A 23,511-nucleotide genomic window follows, 5' to 3' on the forward strand; every position below is an offset into this window, starting at 1 on the left:
AGGCAGCGCAGACACAGATCGCGGACCTTCAGAAAACACACCAGCCTCACAGACATGACACCAGAGTATGTCATTGCCCACTACAGGCTCAAAAGGACAACCATCCTCAGCATCCTGAACATCATTGCCCACAGGCTGACGGTACCAACACAGCGGATAACCAGCATCCCACCGCAGACAAAGCCGCTGGCTGTGCTGCACCTGTTGGCCTCTGGTACCTTTCAACCAACAACCGCCAGAGTCGGCGGGGTCTCACAGCCAGTCCTATCAAAGTTCCTGAAACATGTCCTGGATTCAATCATCAGCTTGGTACCCCAGTACCTATACTTCCCCGAGACTGCCCAGGAACAGCTGAAGACCAAGCAAGGCTTCTACGCCATAGCTGCATTCCCGCACGTGTTGGGGGCAATTGACTGCACACATGTCTTACTTGTGCCCCCTGCTGACACTGCACACAACTACCGCAACAGAAAGCACATGCATTCCATCAATGTGCAGGCAATAGTGGTCCACCGGGGACTCACCAATGTCGTCGCCAACAACCCAGGCAGTGTGCATGATTCCTTCATCTTCCGACAGTCCATCATCAACCGGCTCTTCCAGGATGGCACCCACAGAAATGCTCTGCTCATTGGTAAGTACCAAATGAACACACCACACACCTCAACTCCACAATCGTGCAACTCACAACTCCGGGAATGCACAGGTTACAAACTCACATACAACATGCCAAACAACATGCCCACGTACCAGACACAACAGCACAACTTACTGCGGTAACCTGGGCTAACCATGTACACAAGCCATCAAAGGCATGCCACCTCAGCCACACAATAGCAAATTGTGGGGAGAGGTGGGAACCAGGCATGTGCGAAGGAGGCAAGTGACCCATTAATAAGCATGTACGCAATGCCAAGTGTGGCGTGGATGTGCTAGCCAGACTGCAGTATGCAGACCACACACATATCCATGTCGACACACACCGCTGGTGTATGGAGTGTAGTGGACAGTGGATGCAACCATGTCACACCAGCCAGTGGGGAATATTGCGAAACGTAGCTTGTTACGTCCCCCCTGTAAGCGTGAGCGGAGTGGGCTGGCCCAGCATGCACCAGGCCACCATAGGGTTGTGAATAAAAACCACGTCGCTGTCGGCGTGGTCCTCTTCTGGAATGCCCAACGTCTCTGCCAGGGTGGCGCCTCTGGCCACGCTACGAGGCCGATGCTGTCGCCATGAGCGTTGTTGCCAGCTATCCTGTCGGCCAGATGCACCCCAGGCAGCTGGTTCCCGAACCAGTCTTGCCCGCCCCTGCGCACCCAGTCCTCAATGCCAAGCTGCCGACACTAGCGTGTGCCGAAGAGAGCTCACCAAGTGCCAGTGAAAGCTCCAAGCCCGAGGCCCGCAACCTTGGCAGCCTCCTCAGACATCACGGCCTCCGCAACACAGGCCCGCAGTACTCATTTCTCGTTGACGTACTCCACTGGCATACACAGCGGACTAGTAGGTCACACATTTGGAACTGAGTCATGCCCTCTACATGGCAGAGTCCATGTCATTGTACAGGCCTCATTGCATACTGCATCCCCTTCCAGCTCTGTTGCCCCTGAGTGTGTGCCCTGAATTTCATGGTCGAAATCTGTCTGTATGACTGTGGCGTCTGGGCCCATGGGCTGGAGGTTGTCTTCCTCTACATGTAGCTGATACTGACAAGGTGGAAAAGTGGAGTCAGTGGCATTCAACTCTGCAATTTTCCAGTTCCTGCTTGCTTCTGCCCTCTGCATCATGCCTTGGAGGGACACCTTCCACTGTCCCCCGCAACCCTGGGCGACATTCCCCTTGGACATCGACGAGTACACGCTCAGCTCGCATGGCCCTACCTCAGTGCACTGCAAGTCACCGTCCCGTGGCGGTGTGCCTGTGCCAGCCGCTGTGTATCCGGGGCCATAAACTCTGTGCTGCTCAAGTCAGGGACCCATGATGTCTGTACCTTGTACTACTGATTGTCTGCTCACTGTTGTGGTTTTTGCCAGCACCAACCAACCCTTGAGTGGTGGCTTAAACTAACCAAACACTCATCCAGCACATGCGTCACTGGAGATGTGACCCTGTCAATAAATGGGGCTGGGCCCACGTGCCCATAGCTAGTCCCAGAAACTCACTCAGTGTGTCCGTGTGGTCATTATGTATGCATGTGGGACCGGGGCCACTCCCAAGGTACATTGTGCTGTGTACAGCGTGCGCAACCATGTCACTGCAGGCAGTGGTGTAGATCTGGGACATGTAACAGTGTCGTATCTTCATGTGAGCATAAGCTGGGTGGACAGGCATATGACAGTACTGCATAGGGGTGTGGCTCCTCCACATGTGGATCTGGGTGTGGTTCAGTGTGGGCCTTGCCAAGGATGTGGCTGATGAGTGTGTCTCTGTGATAGTGTCTGCGACACCCGTCACGCAATCGACAATGTTGCTATGTGGCATGTCCCCGGTGTGCGCAGTCTGCCGAAGGGGTATGCCCGCTTGGGGTCGGGGATCACACATGCCAACTGTTGTGTGTGTCGCTATTAGCACAGCATGAGCCAAAGATGTACCCTCAACGGCATGTCGAGTTGAGCCAGGCAGGTGCTCTACATCTGTGTCAGCACTGTCCTTGCAATGGGCCTACACACAGGTGGCCGTCCACATTCTTCGCAGCAGCATCACTGTGTCGTACTCTGGCTTGTAGACGTGCGCAGACAGGCATGTCAATGGTGTGCCGTAGGGGTGCATGTGATGTAATCGCGCTGCGCACACTAGTGAATGTGCTCGGGGGGAGGTGCAGCAGTGAGGCTACGTAGTACACAGTGATGCAGCTCATTTGCAACACGCAGTACATGTCATACAGGAATCCCTAAGTCACACATATCACACACCAATGAACCAGTGAGCCTGTCAACACATCATGCAGTATGTAGTCGTGACTCATATCTCTCTGCATTGTCACAGGTGACCAATGATATGCACTCTGCGCTTGGATGATGACACCCCTCGAAGCCCTGAACACCCAGCCCCAGAGTCAGTACAATTTGGCCCACAAACGCACCAGGGGCATTGCGGAATGCACATTTGGCGTGTTGAAGTCACGTTTCAGGTGCCTGGATGTCACAGGTGGTAAGCTCCTGTACAGCCCAGACCTCCTGTGCAAGATGATTGTTGCATGTTGTGTGTTGCACAACATATGTGTACACAGCAAAGCCTCATGGATACGAGTGCCAGATGCACCGGACGATGATGATGAAGATGAGGCAGGTGGACCACACCCCACTGCAGTCGCAGCAGGAATAGCTCGTAGGGACTACATCATTGACAATTTCTTCTCTGGTTGACATCAAATTGTGTGGGTCCTTCGCAGAAATGGCACAGTACGTTGACTTATGCAAGAGAGGACTATATCATACCGGATCAGGGTGATGAGGACTCCACAGGAGAAACATCCAGCAACAACTCTGATTGGAGTAGTGATGATGGCACCAACCCCAGATGAGGAAGAGGACAATATAAATGGAACCAACGTCGACGAGGGAACAACTGGCAAATGCCACGCTACTATGATCAACCACAGCATCACTTCCAACCATACATGCCTAACTTCCAAGGATGGATGAATCCATACTTTCAGGGACCATAGACGATGGGTCCTATGATGAATATACAACCACCTCCTTTTTTAGGGAGAGGCCAATACACCCAACGAGGGAGAAGAAAAGGAGTAACCTGGAGCGAACAGGAGAGACAGGTACATACCTGCAGCATGACCAAAGACCAACCAGGCACCAGCAACACGAATCACTGGTAATAAATCTGACGGACACAGTACTCACGGAAGATCAAGAAAATATACTAAATAAGGGACTATGATTCGTCCCTACTCCCACATTAGACATCTTCAAAGTAAAGTGCGAGCTATCGGAGTTCTGCAGAAAGATCCAATTAAAGGCTCTCTTTATGCACAAAGAGAATGAGACCCCCAGAAGTGATACAAATCTGAGACCGAAATCAACTTTCTGTCCTCCGAACTACTTGGTCCCCGTCGAAATACAGGCGTTTGAACAGGCCATTATGAAACAAGCAATAGAAGAACTGAGTAAGAATGAAAATCTAGTCGTTAAACCGGTGGATAAAGGAGGAGCCATTGTCCTCCTTGATAAACGAGGATACGACAAACAGTGCTTAGACCTACTCTCAGACCAGAAATTTTACGAGAAAATTGACATTGATCCAACTCAAAGACTACAAAGAACTGTAGATCTGATGGTAGAAGAAGCACACATAAATCAATGGATCTCCAAACATGAAGTAGATTTTCTTAGGACAAAATCTCCCAAGGTACCCTATTTCTACTCTTTACCTAAGACTCACAAGAACAGAACTCCACCGCCAGGACGACCGATTGTCTCAGGGATTGGGTCTGTACTAGAACCCCTGTCACAGTTCGCCGACCAGTTCCTCAAACCCTTAGTACAGAACACACCCACATATTTGAAAGACACACGAGACCTTTTGAATCAACTAGGAGGCCAAGACTATGATGAGAACACCATGTACCTGGTAGGACTGGATGTAGAGAGCCTATATACCAGCCTCCCACAACAGAAGACACTGAACACTTTGGAAAATATCTTATTTTCAGAAATTTGGAACTACAGTACACCAAGACATTTTGTGTTAGAATGCTGCAGGTTAGCTCTCACCAAAAATTATTTTGAGAACGAAGGTACCCTCTTCAAACAACGCCACGGAACTTCTATGGGAAGCACATTCGCTCCGAGTGTGGCGGGACTGTATGTGAGTGATTTCGAACAAACAACAACACATACAGAACCCCAGTAACCCCTATCTTACACAAGTAAGATTCTGGCGACGCTATATTGATGACGTTATTATGATCTGGGAAGACAGCAAGGAAGCACTACAAGAATTCTTAGGATGGATAAACACCAGAGACGAGTGCCTGAAATTTACGTGTACATCTGACAGGAGACAACTTGACTTTCTGGATGTCACAGTCTACACGGAAAATAACACTCTCCAGACCAAGACATACTATAAACCTACAGCTAAAAACAGTATACTATCATACAACAGCTTTCACCCCCGTCCTTTAAGAGATAATCTACCATACAGTCAGTTTCTACGCCTGAAAAGAAACTGCAGCAACCTTAAGGATTACAAGGCACAAGCGAAAGAACTGGGAGACAAACTGGCAAGGAGAGACTATCCATTAAAAACCATCAGCAAGTGCCATAAAAGAGCCCGCAATCAACCCAGAGAAAATCTCCTACAAATGACTACACGAGAAGAACCAGAGGACCTACTGACCTCTGTCACTACTTACAACACAATAACGAACACAGTGAAGAAAATCGTCAGTAGAAATTGGAGGATTCTAACATCGAATACACTACAATGGCCTAAACCCAGATTTGCAAACAGAAGAACCAGGAACATCAAAGACTATTTAGTGCACACGAGACCGTCACCTAACATAAGGAGAGAAACCATCACTTCAGCATGGAACCTCGAACCAATCCTAGGACACTATCCATGCGGAACATGCTCAGTATGTAATCTGACCAAAAGTACTAAAACCATTCAACTCCTCCCAAACCTCACTTGGACATTACGTCAACACACAAACTATAATACTACACATGTGATTTACATGATCGTCTGCCCCTGTGACCTAAGATAAATTGGGATGACATGCCGTAAAATAAAACAACGTATAAGTGAACACAAAAGCAATGTGAATTGCAAAAGATCAACCACTAAGATGAGCAGACATTATATAGAAAACAACCACAATGCCAGGGATCTTAATTGGGTAATCCTGGAAAGTTTACGGATCAAAGGTAACAATGCCGAACGAGTTCTCTTTGAAAAGGAACAACGTTGGATTTATTGTCTGGAGACTGACAAAAGAGGTTTGAATGATAATATCCCGTGGCACACATTGGCATAAGGCAACTCGGAATCTGAGAACCAGTCCTTTGACACACAGTTATGGAAAACTTGTATGGCTATACATGTCCCCTCCTGTTGCGGTTATTAGATACCTTGCTAATACATCTTAGGAACAATACCATATTACATCTATATGTAGGGGAGGACTCCCCAAATCTCCCTATCACGAACTGACTAACTGCAACTAATAGCTGCCTTTGCCTACCCATCAAAAGAACTAACATAGTATTCACATCACAAGCACTTCAACCTAACTGGCACTACAGAAGAGACATTACGACTAATAATAGAGTAACAAAGTTTTCACTACTTTGGACCCGTGATGTATGCCAACCATCGCTGCCAACCGCGAATACTTCATTAGTCTTTCTTTTATCTCCACACCGGTTTCCTAGACACTATGTAAATCCGAGCTCTAAGCGGCCCCGCGTCACCGGAGGTTAACGCGAACAGAGCCAGAACAAGCAAATGACTTGACGGAACCGGTAAGCTACGACGGCCGCCGTCATGAATACGAGTCTCCACACAAAGTAAGGCACCTCTAACCTCTCATGTGTCCTCCTATTTCATTTCTTTTCATTTTATTGTTCCAGAATTAAGTTCAGAGTGTGCCGTTCGGTACCCCGAGGAAACTAATATCATGCTTCTGCAAGGTAACAATGTATTTTATTTCTGTCGTGTATTTCTGTTAAAAACGACACAGACAGCAAACTACTTTCATACAACATGACCACATGGGCATACCACTATGATATGACTTCTATCTAGCGACCATTAGAATTAGAATAGACTAGCGACCACTTAAGAACAGGACCACCAAATGTCAATCTAAATAAGAGCTTTGGGCCAACATCTTACGAGTTTCCGCACACATGATTCAAGACGCGGCTAACGCGTAATGTCCCTCATTTTTACCAACTGCGCCTTTGAGGCCATTACGAACACGCCTTGAACATTTAGAGCCTATGATGTTAAGGCGCCACAGTTAACAAGATAGAGCGCCCCAGCTTTTTCGAATGGGTATTATTTTAACTTTAATTCAATTCCTTTTCCTTTATGTAGCCAGACGCCCTTCATTTAGCGCCATTTCACCAGATTTAGACTACCTGAGTGACCCAATAAGATCACGCAGTCATCAACATAACTATATGTTGATCACAACAGTAGCCCCATAAGTGAGTCACTTAAGGCATAGTGTATGATTTATACAGAAAGAATAGGATCATCCAAACGTGTTTGTTTTTTCCCTTTCTTCACTAGGTACAGATACTACGGATCTGACATCTTAAAAAACAAGTGGACAATATCCACGGAATTAGGAGCCACAAAGCGTCTCCTTTATTAAATCCGGTCCTGACGAAAGCCTTTAGATTACAACAGAAGGCTGAAACATGTTGACCCATGACCCTTGAAAGTACGGTAGACCAGTAACTCGGTCTATATCCGCACTCCAATTTTTAACTTCTCTTATCAACATTCTCCAAATAAAGATTCTTCTGAAAAAATGAGATAGAGAATTTTAACCTCACTATACCTGAGCACGATCACACCCTCTTTTATTTTTATTTTTCATGCCTGGACGCTACTGTAAAACCAGTTGGTCTTCCTCCTAATGGAGGTCAGCATTCATACAAACAAAAGACCCTATGATGATGCTGTACTAGTACACTTAAACGGTGACTCAGTATATACCGCCATTTCCACCTGTGTACAGTTATGAGGGTTTTTTATGACGGAACCAACACTAAAAAGACCCTGGCTACACAGGACAAGTGGTCCATTCTTTATTGATTTTTGCATTAATAATTGGAAGCCGAATGGATCACAGCTTCTGTTTCCCCCCTCATTGATTATTATACAGTACGTTGACTGCCACAGGCACTGCATGTGCTAATAAAAGCATTCCGATATACATTCCCTGTGTGCATGTCACTCATCTGTACAGGCACTTCACTCAGACAGGTGTGGGTACGACATGTTGTGCTGTAAATTGAGGGATTTGTTGATGGATGGTGGGTGTGTCACCTCTGTGCAGTGAGGCTGTTTATGGTGTCACGTATTCTAATTGCCTATTCTGTGTGTCACAGTTGTTACGGTATACCACTCTTCGGCGTTATACATGTGTCCCAAATCATTCCGTTTTGGCTGTCATTTGTGGCCTACAGATGACAACAGGGATTCTTTTGTGCTCTGATATGTGCCGCCATTATGCAGGGATGCACCCTGTGACTCAAGTCCCATGACATGGGCAACATGTGCGTAAGGGGGAGTCACTGCCCCTACATTAGTCCGTGCTTTCATTCTTGTTTGGTCATGGACATGGCACGTTGGTAGGCCTGGGCCAAAATTCTGTTCCGCTCACAGAAATTGCGATAATTTGGCATTTTCGCGTTCCGAGGAAAGTGCGAAAATGTCAAAATTTCCGCATTCTACAGCTTAGCGACATTTTGTTTCTTGCTCGCGCTGTAAAATAATACATTCTCGCATGCGCGCAATCGCCTTACCTGAATCCCCGCGTTCGCCGACAAGTTTTCCCGATCCGGTCGCGTTCTCCACGAGATGTTGGATTGTTGGTAGCCATTTACGCGTCGCGCGATCACGTCTTTCTTCTCGTGATCATGCACCGTGAGATAAGTGAAAACAAGATGGCCGCGCCCGCGAGCAACCGCATGGGTAAGTTGGCGAGCCGCGACCACGCAGAAAATACCGCGAACGGGCAGGAAAAAAACTTCCGCATCTTCGCGATATTTCTGCGTGTTTGCGGAGATTTTTAACATTTTCGCCATAATTTGCGAAAGTGAATTTTGCAAATTCCGTCCACCCCTACACGTCGGTGTGCAGGGGGTGTTGTTTGTCCCTCTGCAATGTGAGGGGGGATGTGGTTTCACAGTATGTACCATGTTTGTTTCCGCATTGGCGCAGGTTACATACTGAATTCATGTCTATGTGGCTGTTTGTGGGGAAATGCCTATCTGATTTGGACAATGGTCATTTGTTCTGCATCACAGCTGTGGGGTTGTGCTCGCAGGTTGTCATCTCACCGTTTGTTTACTCTGCTTCTATGTTGCATTTTCCCGCCAGACACGTGGGATATTCAGGCCGGTCGCTGGTTTTCGGTTCTTTTTTAGCTCGATTGGCCTCAGTGCAAGATTTATTGCCTTTGCGTTTCGCATTTTTGCGGCGTGGCGTTGATTTTATCGCATACATTTGACGTGTTGTCCGGTGACTATTGCATGGTGCTGCCTGGTTGTGAATACCTGGTTAACACGGCGTAAATTTCCTGAGATGGACTGCGATGTTGTAGGTTGCGTTAAGTTACTTTTGTGATGGTTATCAAACGTTCTTGAGAATATCCCCATCAGTGTTAGTGAAGCAAGGAATATTTTGGCAGGTGATATTAATGATCCGGATTTCCAGTCTTCACTGATGCAACATCCTTGCTTCTCCGTGTGCATGAGCCAGTGGGAAGAAGGTGGTATATTAGACATTTAGGTGGCAAAGATAAGGTTGAGGCCGAGAACAGATTAAAAGAAAATACTGACAGAATTTAATTTAAAATGTTGAGAGAACATGATCTTTATAAACACACCTAAACATATTGTGCCAATAACTAATAGAATTACAACAAACAAATGATGGACGGAATGCTGACAATGCAGACATTCTCCCCCAGTCAAGAGATCTGGGTTAAATCCATCGTTCTTTTACCCACTACGCCACCCCAGTTTAGACATGGCCATATGCAAATCAGTCTTGACCCTGTGCCTCATGGGAACAGTCCAGCCCGAACTGCCAAGCCATGTCTTCCCTGGACCGGAATCAAGCATCCTAGGACCGGTTTCTGGCTATCAGCCATCATCAGCCAGGATAGCTTGACTCCAGTGGCGTAGTGAGCATGGGTCCCACGTCTGGGAATACCCATCCCACTTAGGGCGAAAAGCGTTACAACAAACAAATGATGGACGGAATGCTGACAATGCAGACATTCTCCCCCAGTCAAGAGATCTGGGTTAAATCCATCGTTCTTTTACCCACTACGCCACCCCAGTTTAGACATGGCCATATGCAAATCAGTCTTGACCCTGTGCCTCATGGGAACAGTCCAGCCCGAACTGCCAAGCCATGTCTTCCCTGGACCGGAATCAAGCATCCTAGGACCGGTTTCTGGCTATCAGCCGTCATCAGCCAGGATAGCTTGACTCCAGTGGCGTAGTGAGCAGGGGTCCCACGTCTGGGAATACCCATCCCACTTAGGGCGAAAAGCGTTACAACAAACAAATGATGGACGGAATGCTGACAATGCAGACATTCTCCCCCAGTCAAGAGATCTGGGTTAAATCCATCGTTCTTTTACCCACTACGCCACCCCAGTTTAGACATGGCCATATGCAAATCAGTCTTGACCCTGTGCCTCATGGGAACAGTCCAGCCCGAACTGCCAAGCCATGTCTTCCCTGGACCGGAATCAAGCATCCTAGGACCGGTTTCTGGCTATCAGCCGTCATCAGCCAGGATAGCTTGACTCCAGTGGCGTAGTGAGCATGGGTCCCACGTCTGGGAATACCCATCCCACTTAGGGCGAAAAGCGTTACAACAAACAAATGATGGACGGAATGCTGACAATGCAGACATTCTCCCCCAGTCAAGAGATCTGGGTTAAATCCATCGTTTTTTTACCCACTACGCCACCCCAGTTTAGACATGGCCATATGCAAATCAGTCTTGACCCTGTGCCTCATGGGAACAGTCCAGCCCGAACTGCCAAGCCATGTCTTCCCTGGACCGGAATCAAGCATCCTAGGACCGGTTTCTGGCTATCAGCCGTTATCATCCAGGATAGCTTGACTCCAGTGGCGTAGTGAGCATGGGTCCCACGTCTGGGAATACCCATCCCTCTTAGGGGAAAAGCGTTACAACAAACAAATGATGGACGGAATGCTGACAATGCAGACATTCTCCCCCAGTCAAGATTCTGGGTTAAATCCATCGTTCTTTTACCCACTGCGCCACCCCAGTTTAGACATGGCCATATGCAAATCAGTCTTGACCCTGTGCCTCATGGGAACAGTCCAGCCCGAACTGCCAAGCCATGTCTTCCCTGGACCGGAATCAAGCATCCTAGGACCGGTTTCTGGCTATCAGCCGTCATCAGCCAGGATAGCTTGACTCCAGTGGCGTAGTGAGCACGCGTCCCACGTCTGCGAATACCCATCCCACTTAGGGCGAAAAGCGTTACAACAAACAAATGATGGACGGAATGCTGACAATGCAGACATTCTCCCGCAGTCAAGAGATCTGGGTTAAATCCATCGTTCTTTTACCCACTACGCCACCCCAGTTTAGACATGGCCATATGCAAATCAGTCTTGACCCTGTGCCTCATGGGAACAGTCCAGCCCGAACTGCCAAGCCATGTCTTCCCTGGACCGGAATCAAGCATCCTAGGACCGGTTTCTGGCTATCAGCCGTCATCAGCCAGGATAGCTTGACTCCAGTGGCGTAGTGAGCATGGGTCCCACGTCTGGGAATACCCATTCCACTTAGGGCGAAAAGCGTTACAACAAACAAATGATGGACGGAATGCTGACAATGCAGACATTCTCCCCCAGTCAAGAGATCTGGGTTAAATCCATCGTTCTTTTACCCACTACGCCACCCCAGTTTAGACATGGCCATATGCAAATCAGTCTTGACCCTGTGCCTCATGGGAACAGTCCAGCCCGAACTGCCAAGCCATGTCTTCCCTGGACCGGAATCAAGCATCCTAGGACCGGTTTCTGGCTATCAGCCGTCATCAGCCAGGATAGCTTGACTCCAGTGGAGTAGTGAGCATGGGTCCCACGTCTGGGAATACCCATCCCACTTAGGGCGAAAAGTGTTACAACAAACAAATGATGGATGGAATGCTGACAATGCAGACATTCTCCCCCAGTCAAGAGATCTGGGTTAAATCCATCGTTCTTTTACCCACTGCGCCACCCCAGTTTAGACATGGCCATATGCAAATCAGTCTTGACCCTGTGCCTCATGGGAACAGTCCAGCCCGAACTGCCAAGCCATGTCTTCCCTGGACCGGAATCAAGCATCCTAGGACCGGTATCTGGCTATCAGCCGTCATCAGCCAGGATAGCTTGACTACAGTGGCGTAGTGAGCATGGGTCCCACGTCTGGGAATACCCATCCCACTTAGGGCGAAAAGCGTTACAACAACCAAATGATGGACGGAATGCTGACAATGCAGACATTCTCCCCCAGTCAAGAGATCTGGGTTAAATCCATCGTTCTTTTACCCACTACGCCACCCCAGTTTAGACATGGCCATATGCAAATCAGTCTTGACCCTGTGCCTCATGGGAACAGTCCAGCCCAAACTGCCAAGCCATGTCTTCCCTGGACCGGAATCAAGCATCCTAGGACCGGTTTCTGGCTATCAGCCGTCATCAGCCAGGATAGCTTGACTCCAGTGGAGTAGTGAGCATGGGTCCCACGTCTGGGAATACCCATCCCACTTAGGGCGAAAAGCGTTACAACAACCAAATGATGGACGGAATGCTGACAATGCAGACATTCTCCCCCAGTCAAGAGATCTGGGTTAAATCCATCGTTCTTTTACCCACTGCGCCACCCCAGTTTAGACATGACCATATGCAAATCAGTCTTGACCCTGTGCCTCATGGGAACAGTCCAGCCCGAACTGCCAAGCCATGTCTTCCCTGGACCGGAATCAAGCATCCTAGGACCGGTATCTGGCTATCAGCCGTCATCAGCCAGGATAGCTTGACTCCAGTGGCGTAGTGAGCATGGGTCCCACGTCTGGGAATACCCATCCCACTTAGGGCGAAAAGCGTTACAACAACCAAATGATGGACGGAATGCTGACAATGCAGACATTCTCCCCCAGTCAAGAGATCTGGGTTAAATCCATCGTTCTTTTACCCACTACGCCACCCCAGTTTAGACATGGCCATATGCAAATCAGTCTTGACCCTGTGCCTCATGGGAACAGTCCAGCCCGAACTGCCAAGCCATGTATTCCCTGGACCGGAATCAAGCATCCTAGGACCGGTTTCTGGCTATCAGCCGTCATCAGCCAGGATAGCTTGACTCCAGTGGAGTAGTGAGCATGGGTCCCACGTCTGGGAATACCCATCCCACTTAGGGCGAAAAGCGTTACAACAACCAAATGATGGACGGAATGCTGACAATGCAGACATTCTCCCCCAGTCAAGAGATCTGGGTTAAATCCATCGTTCTTTTACCCACTACGCCACCCCAGTTTAGACATGGCCATATGCAAATCAGTCTTGACCCTGTGCCTCATGGGAACAGTCCAGCCCGAACTGCCAAGCCATGTCTTCCCTGGACCGGAATCAAGCATCCTAGGACCGGTTTCTGGCTATCAGCCGTCATCAGCCAGGATAGCTTGACTCCAGTGGCGCAGTGAGCATGGGTCCCACGTCTGGGAATACCCATCCCACTTAGGGCGAAAAGCGTTACAACAACCAAATGATGGACGGAATGCTGACAATGTAGACATTCTCCCCCAGTCAAGAGATCTGGGTTAAATCCATCGTTCTTTTACCCACTACGCCACCCCAGTTTAGACATGGCCATATGCAAATCAGTCTTGACCCTGTGCCTCATGGGAACAGTCCAGCCGGAACTGCCAAGCCATGTCTTCCCTGGACCGGAATCAAGCATCCTAGGACCGGTTTCTGGCTATCAGCCGTCATCAGCCAGGATAGCTTGACTCCAGTGGCGTAGTGAGCATGGGTCCCACGTCTGGGAATACCCATCCCACTTAGGGCGAAAAGCGTTACAACAAACAAATGATGGACGGAATGCTGACAATGCAGACATTCTCCCCCAGTCAAGAGAGCTGGGTTAAATCCATCGTTCTTTTACCCACTACGCCACCCCAGTTTAGACATGGCCATATGCAAATCAGTCTTGACCTTGTGCCTCATGGGAACAGTCCAGCCCGAACTGCCAAGCCATGTCTTCCCTGGACCAGAATCAAGCATCCTAGGACCGGTTTCTGGCTATCAGCCGTCATCAGCCAGGATAGCTTGACTCCAGTGGCGTAGTGAGCATGGGTCCCACGTCTGGGAATACCCATCCCACTTAGGGCGAAAAGCGTTACAACAAACAAATGATGGACGGAATGCTGACAATGCAGACATTCTCCCCCAGTCAAGAGATCTCGGTTAAATCCATCGTTCTTTTACCCACTACGCCACCCCAGTTTAGACATGGCCATATGCAAATCAGTCTTGACCCTGTGCCTCATGGGAACAGTCCAGCCCGAACTGCCAAGCCATGTCTTCCCTGGACTGGAATCAAGCATCCTAGGACCAAGCTATCCTGGCTGATGACGGCTGATAGCCAGAAACCGGTCCTAGGATGCTTGATTCCGGTCCAGGGAAGACATGGCTTGGCAGTTCGGGCTGGACTGTTCCCATGAGGCACAGGGTCAAGACTGATTTGCATATGGCCACGTCTGAACTGGGGTGGTGTAGTGGGCAAAAGAATGATGGATTTAACCCAGATCTCTTGACTGGGGGAGAATGTCTGCATTGTCAGCATTCCGTCCATCATTTATTTGTTGTAACGCTTTTCGCCCTAAGTGGGATGGGTATTCCCAGACGTGGGACCCGTGCTCACTACGCCACTGGAGTCAAGCTATCCTGGCTGATGACGGCTGATAGCCAGAAACCGGTCCTAGGATGCTTGATTCCGGTCCAGGGAAGACATGGCTTGGCAGTTCGGGCTGGACTGTTCCCATGAGGCACAGCGTCAAGACTGATTTGCATATGGCCACGTCTGAACTGGGGTGGTGTAGTGGGCAAAAGAACGATGGATTTAACCCAGATCTCTTGACTGGGGGAGAATGTCTGCATTGTTAGCATTCCGTCCATCATTTGTTTGTTGTAACGCTTTTCGCCCTAAGTGGGATGGGTATTCCCAGACGTGGGACCCGTGCTCACTACGCCACTGGAGTCAAGCTATCCTGGCTGATGACGGCTGATAGCCAGAAACCGGTCCTAGGATGCTTGATTCTGGTCCAGGGAAGACATGGCTTGGCAGTTCGGGCTGGACTGTTCCCATGAGGCACAGGGTCAAGACTGATTTGCATATGGCCGCGTCTGAACTGGGGTGGTGTAGTGGGCAAAAGAACGATGGATTTAACCCAGATGTCTTGACTGGGGGAGAATGTCTGCATTGTCAGCATTCCGTCTATCATTTGTTTGTTGTAACGCTTTTCGCCCTAAGTGGGATGGGTATTCCCAGACGTGGGACCCGTGCTCACTACGCCACTGGAGTCAAGCTATCCTGGCTGATGATGGCTGACAGCCAGAAACCGGTCCTAGGATGCTTGATTCCGGTCCAGGGAAGACATGGCTTGGCAGTTCGGGCTGGACTGTTCCCATGAGGCACAGGGTCAAGACTGATTTGCATATGGCCACGTCTGAACTGGGGTGGTGTAGTGGGCAAAAGAACGATGGATTTAACCCAGATCTCTTGACTGGGGGAGAATGTCTGCATTGTCAGCATTCCGTCCATCATTTGTTTGTTGTAACGCTTTTCGCCCTAAGTGGGATGGGTATTCCCAGACGTGGGACCCGTGCTCACTACGCCACTGGAGTCAAGCTATCCTGGCTGATGACGGCTGATAGCCAGAAACCGGTCCTAGGATGCTTGATTCCGGTCCAGGGAAGACATGGCTTGGCAGTTCGGGCTGGACTGTTCCCATGAGGCACAGGGTCAAGACTGATTTGCATATGGCCACGTCTGAACTGGGGTGGTGTAGTGGGCAAAAGAACGATGGATTTAACCCAGATCTCTTGACTGGGGGAGAATGTCTGCACTGTCAGCATTCCGTCCATCATTTGTTTGTTGTAACGCTTTTCGCCCTAAGTGGGATGGGTATTCGCAGACGTGGGACGCGTGCTCACTACGCCACTGGAGTCAAGCTATCCTGGCTGATGACGGCTGATAGCCAGAAACCGGTCCTAGGATGCTTGATTCCGGTCCAGGGAAGACATGGCTTGGCAGTTCGGGCTGGACTGTTCCCATGAGGCACAGGGTCAAGACTGATTTGCATATGGCCATGTCTAAACTGGGGTGGCGCAGTGGGTAAAAGAACGATGGATTTAACCCAGATCTCTTGACTGGGGGAGAATGTCTGCATTGTTAGCATTCCGTCCATCATTTGTTTGTTGTAACGCTTTTCGCCCTAAGTGGGATGGGTATTCCCAGACGTGGGACCCGTGCTCACTACGCCACTGGAGTCAAGCTATCCTGGCTGATGACGGCTGATAGCCAGAAACCGGTCCTAGGATGCTTGATTCTGGTCCAGGGAAGACATGGCTTGGCAGTTCGGGCTGGACTGTTCCCATGAGGCACAGGGTCAAGACTGATTTGCATATGGCCGCGTCTGAACTGGGGTGGTGTAGTGGGCAAAAGAACGATGGATTTAACCCAGATGTCTTGACTGGGGGAGAATGTCTGCATTGTCAGCATTCCGTCTATCATTTGTTTGTTGTAACGCTTTTCGCCCTAAGTGGGATGGGTATTCCCAGACGTGGGACCCGTGCTCACTACGCCACTGGAGTCAAGCTATCCTGGCTGATGATGGCTGACAGCCAGAAACCGGTCCTAGGATGCTTGATTCCGGTCCAGGGAAGACATGGCTTGGCAGTTCGGGCTGGACTGTTCCCATGAGGCACAGGGTCAAGACTGATTTGCATATGGCCACGTCTGAACTGGGGTGGTGTAGTGGGCAAAAGAACGATGGATTTAACCCAGATCTCTTGACTGGGGGAGAATGTCTGCATTGTCAGCATTCCGTCCATCATTTGTTTGTTGTAACGCTTTTCGCCCTAAGTGGGATGGGTATTCCCAGACGTGGGACCCGTGCTCACTACGCCACTGGAGTCAAGCTATCCTGGCTGATGACGGCTGATAGCCAGAAACCGGTCCTAGGATGCTTGATTCCGGTCCAGGGAAGACATGGCTTGGCAGTTCGGGCTGGACTGTTCCCATGAGGCACAGGGTCAAGACTGATTTGCATATGGCCACGTCTGAACTGGGGTGGTGTAGTGGGCAAAAGAACGATGGATTTAACCCAGATCTCTTGACTGGGGGAGAATGTCTGCACTGTCAGCATTCCGTCCATCATTTGTTTGTTGTAACGCTTTTCGCCCTAAGTGGGATGGGTATTCCCAGACGTGGGACCCGTGCTCAATACGCCACTGGAGTCAAGCTATCGTGGCTGATGACGGCTGATAGCCAGAAACCGGTCCTAGGATGCTTGATTCCGGTCCAGGGAAGACATGGCTTGGCAGTTCGGGCTGGACTGTTCCCATGAGGCACAGGGTCAAGACTGATTTGCATATGGCCACGTCTGAACTGGGGTGGTGTAGTGGGCAAAAGAACGATGGATTTAACCCAGATCTCTTGACTGGGGGAGAATGTCTGCATTGTCAGCATTCCGTCCATCATTTGTTTGTTGTAACGCTTTTCGCCCTAAGTGGGATGGGTATTCCCAGACGTGGGACCCGTGCTCACTACGCCACTGGAGTCAAGCTATCCTGGCTGATGACGGCTGATAGCCAGAAACCGGTCCTAGGATGCTTGATTCCGGTCCAGGGAAGACATGGCTTGGCAGTTCGGGCTGGACTGTTCCCATGAGGCACAGGGTCAAGACTGATTTGCATATGGCCACGTCTGAACTGGGGTGGTGTAGTGGGCAAAAGAACGATGGATTTAACCCAGATCTCTTGACTGGGGGAGAATGTCTGCATTGTCAGCATTCCGTCCATCATTTGTTTGTTGTAATTCTATTAGTTAGTGGCACAATATGTTTAGGTGTGTTTATAAAGATCACGTTCTCTCAACATTTTAAATTAAATTCTGTCAGTATTTTCTTTTAATCTGTTCTCGGCCTCAACCTTATCTTTGCCACCTAAATGTCTAATATACCACCTTCTTCCCACTGGCTCATGCACACGGAGAAGCAAGGATGTTGTATCAGTGAAGACTGGAAATCCGGATCATTAATATCACCTGCCAAAATATTCCTTGCTTCACTGTCACTGATGGGGATATTCTCAAGAACGTTTGATAACCATCACAAAAGTAACTTAACGCAACCTACAACATCGCAGTCCATCTCAGGAAATTTACGCCGTGTTAACCAGGTATTCACAACCAGGCAGCACCATGCAATAGTCACCAGACAACACGTCAAATGTATGCGATAAAATCAACACCACCCCAGTTTAGACATGCCCATATGCAAATCAGTCTTGACCCTGTGCCTCATGGGAACAGTCCAGCCCGAACTGCCAAGCCATGTCTTCCCTGGACCGGAATCAAGCATCCTAGGACCGGTTTCTGGCTATCAGCCGTCATCATCCAGGATAGCTTGACTCCAGTGGCGTAGTGAGCATGGGTCCCACGTCTGGGAATACCCATCCCACTTAGGGGAAAAGCGTTACAACAAACAAATGATGGACGGAATGCTGACAATGCAGACATTCTCCCCCAGTCAAGAGATCTGGGTTAAATCCATGGTTCTTTTACCCACTACGCCACCCCAGTTTAGACATGGCCATATGCAAATCAGTCTTGCCCCTGTGCCTCATGGGAACTTCCAGCCCGAACTGCCAAGCCATGTCTTCCCTGGACCGGAATCAAGCATCCTAGGACCGGTTTCTGGCTATCAGCCGTCATCAGCCAGGATAGCTTGACACCAGTGGCGTAGTGAGCATGGGTCCCACATCTGGGAATACCCATCCCACTTAGGGCGAAAAGCGTTACAACAAACAAATGATGGACGGAATGCTGACAATGCAGACATTCTCCCCCAGTCAAGAGATCTGGGTTAAATCCATCGTTCTTTTACCCACTACGCAACCCCAGTTTAGACATGGCCATATGCAAATCAGTCTTGACCCTGTGCCTCATGGGAACAGTCCAGCCCGAACTGCCAAGCCATGTCTTCCCTGGACCGGAATCAAGCATCCTAGGACCGGTTTCTGGCTATCAGCCGTCATCAGCCAGGATAGCTTGACTCCAGTGGCGTAGTGAGCATGGGTCCCACGTCTGGGAATACCCATCCCACTTAGGGCGAAAAGCGTTACAACAAACAAATGATGGACGGAATGCTGACAATGCAGACATTCTCCCCCAGTCAAGAGATCTGGGTTAAATCCATCGTTCTTTTACCCACTACGCCACCCCAGTTTAGACATGGCCATATGCAAATCAGTCTTGACCCTGTGCCTCATGGGAACAGTCCAGCCCGAACTGCCAAGCCATGTCTTCCCTGGACCGGAATCAAGCATTCTAGGACCGGTTTCTGGCTATCAGCCGTCATCAGCCAGGAAAGCTTGACTCCAGTGGCGTAGTGAGCATGGGTCCCACGTCTGGGAATACCCATCCCACTTAGGGCGAAAAGCGTTACAACAAACAAATGATGGACGGAATGCTGACAATACAGACATTCTCCCCCAGTCAAGAGATCTGGGTTAAATCCATCGTTCTTTTACCCACTACGCCTCCCCAGTTTAGACATGGCCATATGCAAATCAGTCTTGACCCTGTGCCTCATGGGAACAGTCCAGCCCGAACTGCCAAGCCATGTCTTCCCTGGACCGGAATCAAGCATCCTAGGACCGGTTTCTGGCTATCAGCCGTCATCAGCCAGGATAGCTTGACTCCAGTGGCGTAGTGAGCATGGGTCCCACGTCTGGGAATACCCATCCCACTTAGGGCGAAAAGCGTTACAACAACCAAATGATGGACGGAATGCTGACAATGCAGACATTCTCCCCCAGTCAAGAGATCTGGGTTAAATCTATCGTTCTTTTACCCACTACGCCACCCCAGTTTAGACATGGCCATATGTAAATCAGTCTTGACCCTGTGCCTCATGGGAACAGTCTAGCCCGAACTGCCAAGCCATGTCTTCCCTGGACCGGAATCAAGCATCCTAGGACCGGTTTCTGGCTATCAGCCGTCATCAGCCAGGATAGCTTGACTCCAGTGGAGTAGTGAGCATGGGTCCCACGTCTGGGAATACCCATCCCACTTAGGGCGAAAAGCGTTACAACAACCAAATGATGGACGGAATGCTGACAATGCAGACATTCTCCCACAGTCAAGAGATCTGGGTTAAATCCATCGTTCTTTTACCCACTACGCCACCCCAGTTTAGACATGGCCATATGCAAATCAGTCTTGACCCTGTGCCTCATGGGAACAGTCCAGCCCGAACTGCCAAGCCATGTCTTCCCTGGACCGGAATCAAGCATCCTAGGACCGGTTTCTGGCTATCAGCCGTCATCAGCCAGGATAGCTTGACTCCAGTGGCGCAGTGAGCATGGGTCCCACGTCTGGGAATACCCATCCCACTTAGGGCGAAAAGCGTTACAACAACCAAATGATGGACGGAATGCTGACAATGCAGACATTCTCCCCCAGTCAAGAGATCTGCGTTAAATCCATCGTTCTTTTACCCACTACGCCACCCCAGTTTAGACATGGCCATATGCAAATCAGTCTTGACCCTGTGCCTCATGGGAACAGTCCAGCCCGAACTGCCAAGCCATGTCTTCCCTGGACCGGAATCAAGCATCCTAGGACCGGTTTCTGGCTATCAGCCGTCATCAGCCAGGATAGCTTGACTCCAGTGGCGTAGTGAGCATGGGTCCCACGCCTGGGAATACCCATCCCACTTAGGGCGAAAAGCGTTACAACAAACAAATGATGGACGGAATGCTGACAATGCAGACATTCTCCCCCAGTCAAGAGATCTGGGTTAAATCCATCGTTCTTTTACCCACTACGCCACCCCAGTTTAGACATGGCCATATGCAAATCAGTCTTGACCCTGTGCCTCATGGGAACAGTCCAGCCCAAACTGCCAAGCCATGTCTTCCCTGGACTGGAATCAAGCATCCTAGGACCAAGCTATCCTGGCTGATGACGGCTGATAGCCAGAAACCGGTCCTAGGATGCTTGATTCCGGTCCAGGGAAGACATGGCTTGGCAGTTCGGGCTGGACTGTTCCCATGAGGCACAGGGTCAAGACTGATTTGCATATGGCCACGTCTGAACTGGGGTGGTGTAGTGGGCAAAAGAACGATGGATTTAACCCAGATCTCTTGACTGGGGGAGAATGTCTGCATTGTCAGCATTCCGTCCATCATTTGTTTTGTTGTAACGCTTTTCGCCCTAAGTGGGATGGGTATTCCCAGACGTGGGACCCGTGCTCACTACGCCACTGGAGTCAAGCTATCCTGGCTGATGACGGCTGATAGCCAGAAACCGGTCCTAGGATGCTTGATTCCGGTCCAGGGAAGACATGGCTTGGCAGTTCGGGCTGGACTGTTCCCATGAGGCACAGGGTCAAGACTGATTTGCATATGGCCACGTCTGAACTGGGGTGGTGTAGTGGGCAAAAGAACGATGGATTTAACCCAGATGTCTTGACTGGGGGAGAATGTCTGCATTGTCAGCATTCCGTCCATCATTTGTTTGTTGTAACGCTTTTCGCCCTAAGTGGGATGGGTATTCCCAGACGTGGGACCCGTGCTCACTACGCCACTGGAGTCAAGCTATCCTGGCTGATGACGGCTGATAGCCAGAAACCGGTCCTAGGATGCTTGATTCCGGTCCAGGGAAGACATGGCTTGGCAGTTCGGGCTGGACTGTTCCCATGAGGCACAGGGTCAAGACTGATTTGCATATGGCCACGTCTGAACTGGGGTGGTGTAGTGGGCAAAAGAACGATGGATTTAACCCAGATCTCTTGACTGGGGGAGAATGTCTGCATTGTCAGCATTCTGTCCATCATTTGTTTGTTTAAACGCTTTTCGCCTTAAGTGGGATGGGTATTCCCAGACGTGGGACCTGTGCTCACTACGCCACTGGAGTCAAGCTATCCTGGCTGATGACGGCTGATAGCCAGAAACTGGTCCTAGGATGCTTGATTCCGGTCCAGGGAAGACATGGCTTGGCAGTTCGGGCTGGACTGTTCCCATGAGGCACAGGGTCAAGACTGATTTGCATATGGCCACGTCTGAACTGGGGTGGTGTAGTGGGCAAAAGAACGATGGATTTAACCCAGATCTCTTGACTGGGGGAGAATGTCTGCATTGTCAGCATTCCGTCCATCATTTGTTTGTTGTAACGCTTTTCGCCCTAAGTGGGATGGGTATTCCCAGACGTGGGACCCGTGCTCACTACGCCACTGGAGTCAAGCTATCCTGGCTGATGATGGCTGATAGCCAGAAACCGGTCCTAGGATGCTTGATTCCGGTCCAGGGAAGACATGGCTTGGCAGTTCGGGCTGGACTGTTCCCATGAGGCACAGGGTTAAGACTGATTTGCATATGGCCACGTCTGAACTGGGGTTGTGTAGTGGGCAAAAGAACGATGGATTTAACCCAGATCTCTTGACTGGGGGAGAATGTCTGCATTGTCAGCATTCCGTCCATCATTTGTTTGTTGTAACGCTTTTCGCCCTAAGTGGGATGGGTATTCCCAGACGTGGGACCCGTGCTCACTACGCCACGGGAGTCAAGCTATCCTGGCTGATGACGGCTGATAGCCAGAAACCGGTCCTAGGATGCTTGACTCCGGTCCAGGGAAGACATGGCTTGGCAGTTCGGGCTGGACTGTTCCCATGAGGCACAGGGTCAAGACTGATTTGCATATGGCCACGTCTGAACTGGGGTGGTGTAGTGGGCAAAAGAACGATGGATTTAACCCAGATCTCTTGACTGGGGGAGAATGTCTGCATTGTCAGCATTCCGTCCATCATTTGTTTTGTTGTAACGCTTTTCGCCCTAAGTGGGATGGGTATTCCCAGACGTGGGACCCGTGCTCACTACGCCACTGGAGTCAAGCTATCCTGGCTGATGACGGCTGATAGCCAGAAACCGGTCCTAGGATGCTTGATTCCGGTCCAGGCGAGACATGGCTTGGCAGTTCGGGCTGGACTGTTCCCATGAGGCACAGGGTCAAGACTGATTTGCATATGGCCACGTCTGAACTGGGGTGGTGTAAAGGGCAAAAGAACGATGGATTTAACCCAGATCTCTTGACTGGGGAGAATGTCTGCATTGTCAGCATTCCGTCCATCATTTTTTTGTTGTAACGCTTTTCGCCCTAAGTGGGATGGGTATTCCCAGACGTGGGACCCGTGCTCACTACGCCACTGGAGTCAAGCTATCCTGGCTGATGACGGCTGATAGCCAGAAACCGGTCCTAGGATGCTTGATTCCGGTCCAGGGAAGACATGGCTTGGCAGTTCGGGCTGGACTGTTCCCATGAGGCACAGGGTCAAGACTGATTTGCATATGGCCATGTCTAAACTGGGGTGGCGTAGTGGGTAAAAGAACGATGGATTTAACCCAGATCTCTTGACTGGGGGAGAATGTCTGCATTGTCAGCATTCCGTCCATCATTTGGTTGTTGTAACGCTTTTCGCCCTAAGT

This window comes from Triturus cristatus, chromosome 1_2 (assembly GCF_964204655.1).
Source record: "Triturus cristatus chromosome 1_2, aTriCri1.1, whole genome shotgun sequence".
NCBI lineage: Eukaryota > Metazoa > Chordata > Amphibia > Caudata > Salamandridae > Triturus > Triturus cristatus.